The sequence below is a fragment of the Phacochoerus africanus genome, chromosome 9 (assembly GCF_016906955.1).
Source record: "Phacochoerus africanus isolate WHEZ1 chromosome 9, ROS_Pafr_v1, whole genome shotgun sequence".
Lineage (NCBI taxonomy): Eukaryota > Metazoa > Chordata > Mammalia > Artiodactyla > Suidae > Phacochoerus > Phacochoerus africanus.
The window spans coordinates 19401802-19407801 of record NC_062552.1 but is presented as its reverse complement, the minus strand read 5'-3'; positions in this window follow the sequence as shown (position 1 = coordinate 19407801).

Genomic DNA, 6000 nt, shown 5'->3' with positions numbered 1-6000 from the left:
CCTAAATAAAGGTGTCTGTATTCTCTGTAATGCCGCCTTCTTGTTAATGGGGAGTGAGGGTACTTATTCTTTATGCTGCTGTCTAGAGGGATTTCGCTGGATGGAATAGGAGGCAGCAGAATGGTCCATGACCTGTTTTTGTGTGGCTGGTGAGCTAGGAATGGTTTTCACATTTTCAAATGGTTGTAAATGAAAATTTTTTTGTAACACATGAATCACATGCAATTCAGATGTCAGTGTCCATATATAAAATCTTCTTGGAACACAGGCACACTTAATCATTTGTTGGTTCCCCAGCAATAGAGGTGAGTAGTTTCAACAGAGACTGTGTCCCAAGTCTAAAATATCTACAATCTGGTCCTTTAAAGAGAAAAATTTGCTGGAGCCTGGCGTAGCACCCCTGGCTTCCTCCCCTTTGGAGGACAGGACTTGGGGAGGCACTGAGCATGCTCAGCTCTGCCTCTGTTTTTCTCTGGCTTCTCGCATATTAATGGGGAGTCTACCCCCTGCTGGAAAATGCCTACAGCTGTTAGAGGTGCAAATTAGATCAAGGGGAGCATGCACTTCCACTACAGCCCCTTATCTAGTTTCTATCAGTGCTAAAGCCGGCATTGCGTATTCCATCTCTGTAGCTCTTGCATGGAAAAAATGGGTGAAATTGGCATGAAGCCTGTATTAACAGTATTCATTTCTTGGTTTTGATAGTTATGATGTGGGATGCTAACCTCTGGGGAAAGCTAGTTGAAGGGCATACAGGATCTATTACTCTTTTCTCTTCCCGAACTTATCATTACCCTCTGCCCTCTGTACCTGCAGATTCAGCATTGTGGATTCGGAGGGCCAAGTGTACTGTGCTGTTTTATACCAGGGACTTGAGCATGCATGAATTTCGGTATCCATGGGGGTACTGGAAGCAGCCTCCCTTGCTACTGAGGAATGACTGTATTTCAAACTAGAAAGTCAAAAGAGGAGTTCGTATTGTGGAGAAGCAGAAACAAATCCGACCAGTATCCATGAGGATGACAGTTCAATCCCTGGCCTTGGTTAGTGGGTCGGGGATCTGGCACTGCTGTGAGCTGTGGTGTAAGTTACAGACATGGCTCGGATATGGTGTGGCTGTGGCTGTGGTGTAGGCCGGCAGCTGTAGCTTCAATTAGATCCCCGGCCTGGGAACCTCCACATGCCATGGGTATGGCCCTAAAAAAAAAAAAAGTCAAAAGATGTTGAGGGGAAACATACAAATTTGTGATTTAAGAGCAAAACACTGAAAGTCAGGAACAAGTTTTCTTAAAAAGCAAACCCATCATTTCTCCTACTAAATGGTCCACAGAGCCTCCCTTTTTGAGATGAGCTTAGTGAGCCTCCAAGTTTCCTTTATTTGAAGGCTACATGGTGAATGTTCTAACTTATGTTCTCCTGAAGATGAGCCCAGAGTTGCAGGGCTGAGTCTTAGCACAACAGAAAGAAAGCACATAATCTAACTGAACACCTGAAAAAACATCCACGTCAACTAAACCACTGGGACAGCAATGTTGTCTGTGGCCTAAACCATGGGTCCTCCTTCCTGGTTAGCTGACAGTATGGACGGATTATAGGTAAACTTACAGACACCAATTTCCAAACCCATTTCCAAGCATTCGTAAATAGCACACAAATAGAAGATGCCTATAACCTTTTTTTTTTTGTCTTTTTGCCTTTTTGAGGGCTGCTCCCTCGGCATATGGAGGTTCCCAGGCTAGGGGTCTAATCGGAGTTGTAGCCACTGGCCTACGCCAGAGCCACAGCAACGCAGGATCCAAGCCGCATCTTCGACCTACACCACAGCTCACGGCAACGGTGGATCCTTAACCCACCCAGGAATCGAACCCGCAACCTCATGGTTCCTAGTCGGATTCATTAACCACTGCGCCACAATGGGAACTCCAGAAGATTCTTGTAGCCTTTTAACATGCAGACTGAGCAGGACCTATTCTTTTTCCGGACACATTTCCCATACTTGATAAATGAAAACCACACTAGTTTGCTTTTAATTTGTTGCAAGCTAAATCAGAGATAAAGCAGCTGTAACAGGTGAAAATTTGTTGACAGAAAGAAATAGTAGGAAGACAAAAATACACTTGCTTTGAAGCAGAGGCCTAGGCCAAGTATAGAACAAACCCACAAACTGAGAATGTAAAAAATAAATGAAAACAATAAAGTAAGAAGGGGGAGCTCCCACCAGCTGTGATGAAACCAGAACCCAAGAGGAAGAAGAAAGACCCCTTTCCTGGTAAGGACTCAGTGAATGAAAGGCCAGTGGGAAGCCATGGGCTCTTTATTATAAACCCCTTCCCCAACTTCCTGTCCTCCCTATAAATGTGTTCTTCTTCCCTTGCTGTGCAGGAACTTGCATGTGACTCGCCATGGTTGCAGACCCTAAATTGCAGCTCGCTGCTAATCATGAATAAACCCATGTTTGCTGGAGAGAAATAGCTGACAGTCTATTTGTTTCAGGTCAACAAAAGGTAAGTGGATAGTTTCTCCTGGTAGTAAAGTAATTTTCAAAATCAAAACAGGTTAAGAGAACTGCATGGAATAAATGGAATGACAAAGGGATATGTGCATCTAGTGACACTATTCTTTCTTCCAAAGAAAACCTTCTCTTTGTTCAAGGCCTATTGATGCAATTCAGATTCAGTGAGGCCACATGAAATTTCTTAAAGTTTAAATGAACACTGGATGAAAATATATGTTGTTTAAATGATCAGTAGTGGGGGTTCTTGTCGTGGCTCAGTGGAAAGGAATCTGACTAGCATCCATGAAAATGCAGGTTCGATCCCTGGCCTCGCTCAGTGGGTTAAGGATCCGGTGTTGCTGTGAGCTCTGGTGTAGGTCACAGATGTGGCTTGGGTCTGGCATTGCTGTGGCTGTGGTATGGGCTGGTGGCTACAGCTTCAATTCCACCCCTAGCCTGGGAACCTCCATATGCTGTGGGTATGGCCCTAAAAAGACAAAAAAAGAAAAAGAAAAAGGAATAAATGATCGGTACTGCTTATATCTGAATAGCAGGGTTTCAGAAAACTTTCTCAAGCATTTCTGTGTCAGAAAACCCCAAACTTTGAAAAAAGTGCATAATGGATAGCAGTGGCTCGTGTAGAGGAGAGAGACTGGTAAAGCTGAGAAAACTGGGGTATAGTCCTTTCTCAGACAGCCACACCTGCAAACCAGGTAATTTCTCAATTTAATTCAGCAAACATTTAATGAACATGAACCATGGGACAAACCCTCCAATATGAAGGTTGTAGAGTACCAAATCTCACAGGTAGGCTCCCTGCCCAAGAGATTCACAGGCTAGCCAAGGAAGTACCACTTATACATGTAGGAGAGGAAAAATAAGTTTCCCTATACCTTTCAGAATTCTTGGCCAAGACCACTGAAATAAAAAATTAACAAGAGAAAAAAAAAGTTTATTGGAGTTCCCTGGTGGCCTAGCAGTTAAGGATTTGGCATTGCCACTGCTTTGGTTCAGGTTGGATCCCTGCCTGCTGCAGGGATAGCCAAAAAAAAAAAAAAAAAAAATTATTAACATGAATATCTCATGTAAACATGGGAGTTACTCAGGGAAAAGTGAGTAACTCAAAGAGGTGGCTTAAAACTCCAGCTTGCATAGCATCTTCAACAAAGAACCATAAATCTATGGAGAAATGACAGCAAAGAGGAAAGCAATTGTAGGCTTTCAAGGGCAGAGATAAAGGCTCGTTAGTAAAGTGTGTCTTTTAGATTTCAGGCTGATTGGGCTTGAAGTTGTCTCTGGGAATTAACTTTTGTCCCTCCTCCTGCTAGAGAAGGGAAAGGGGGCACTTTTATAAATTTGTGTGCTGCCTTTATACAAATGGAAGAGGAGGGGAGGGTAGAGAGCTTTTCCTGTATCTGCTTCTTAGTTGCCTTCAACTCACAAAAATCCTCATGCCAAAGTGGCATATTTGGAGGTGGTTTGAACTCCACAGTCATGGCATATTCTGCTACCCCTCATATGTATTCAAACTGGTCTACTAATATCCAAAGTAAATTCAAATGATGAACTGGCAAGAAAAAAACCCACGAACCAGAAACCCTGGCATAGAAACAGGAGATTCTGTTAATTCAACATTTATTGATTACACACAACTCTGCTGACAAGACAATGACACACGTACACAATGATCAAAACCCGGAAAAATGAGTTCTGTGAATATGTTTCAAAAAACAAAATGTTTCCACACGTCCTACTTCATTGATTCCCAAGTTTTATCTCACAAAACATAGCACATAAAAAAAATCACAGCATAAATGCTATTCAAGTAAAATGCCATCTACCATCGTTGCACATGAATAATTAAAACCCTGGGCTCCAGCCTTCAGAGAAGGTAGTCATGCGGCACAAAGTTAATAAGTTTACAATAAACTAGATTTGCATTGTGCTTCTGATCTTTACTTTCACTAAATCTTTCCATAAAAATAAAGGTAGAAGGGAGTTCCTATTGTGGCTCATCAGTAACAAACCTGACTAGTAGCGATGAGGATGCAGGTTCGATCCCTGGCCTTGCTTAGTGGGTTAAGGATCTGGCATTGCTGTGCGCTGTGGTGCAGGTCACGGACACACTAGGATCCCACATTGCTGTGGCTGTGGCGTAGGTTGGCAGCTGCAGCTTTAATTTGACCCCTAGCCTGGAAACTTCCATATGCTGTGGGTTCGGCCCTAAAACAGGCAAAAAAAAAAAAAAAAAAAGAAAGTTAAAAGAGCCAGCACTTGACATAAAATTGTACGTAAAAGCCACTCAAATGGATAAAGATGATAAGGTACAGATGAGCTTTTTAAATGAGAATCCCTCCATAGCCGGGGACAGTAAATTGAGAAGTATTTTTTCAAGGCCAATAGACTCCCATTGTCTGAGTAACTTCACTTGAGTCATGTGATGATTGCTAGGAAGTTCTTGGTGAGAACTCACTGGTGCAAGGCCTGGAAGAGCACTTTTTACGCAGTAGGTACTCAATACAGTGAAATATTGCCTCAGAAACATGGGAAGGCCAGTATCGCCCTCTTGGCCTAGATCAGGGGTTGGCAAGCTATTTCTGTAAAGAGCCAAAGAATAAGTATTTTAGGCTTTGTGGGCAATACTTTGCATGTTGCAGGCGCCCAACTCTGCCAAGAGAATAGCCAGAGTTCATACAGTAAACGAATAGTGTGGTCAGGTTTCAGTAAAATTTTATTTATGGACACAAAAATCTGAATTTCACATAATTTTCAAGTGTAATAAAGGACTCTTCTTTTGAGTATTTTTCTTTCCAACCATTTTGGAATGTAAAAATGATTCTTAGCTCTGGATTGTACAAAAACAGATGGCAAGTCAGATTTGCCTTGTGAGCCAACCCCTGGATACTGGTCCTTTTCTATTTCATGTTGTAACATACATTTTCCATCACATATGGTTACACCTTATTGAAAAATAACACCCCCTCCAAAAAAAAGTTCACTTAGAAATTACTTCTCTTTCCCTCCCACAAACCAGAATGATTTTATTCCGACAGTATCCTTTTTCCTTTTCAAATTATTTTAATTACAAAATTAATCATTGCAATGAGTCTCTGACCCACCATTTATGTAGCTGGTGAGCCAGAGAGACTAGAAACTTCAAAACCTACCACCCAGCCAGGGCATCCACTGGCCTACAAAGTTACAAATGTATTGAAATGTATTCCTCCAAACATTCCAAGCACTATTCTCCAACTTATAGCAACTAGCGTCAGAGCATTTTTATTGTTAAGAGAAAAGAGATGGACGTGCCCAAATATTAAGTCATTAGAGTGTTACATAAAACAAACTAAAAACTTAAAAAGTAGAAATTGACTGTTAATACAGTGTATCTGTGATTCTGGATGGGGCCTGGGCAATGCATATCCCCAGGAGTTGGATTTCATTCCTTTGTTGGGGCTTGGTAGGGACAGCTGGTATACCCCAGGGCAAACCCATGGCAGCTCAGG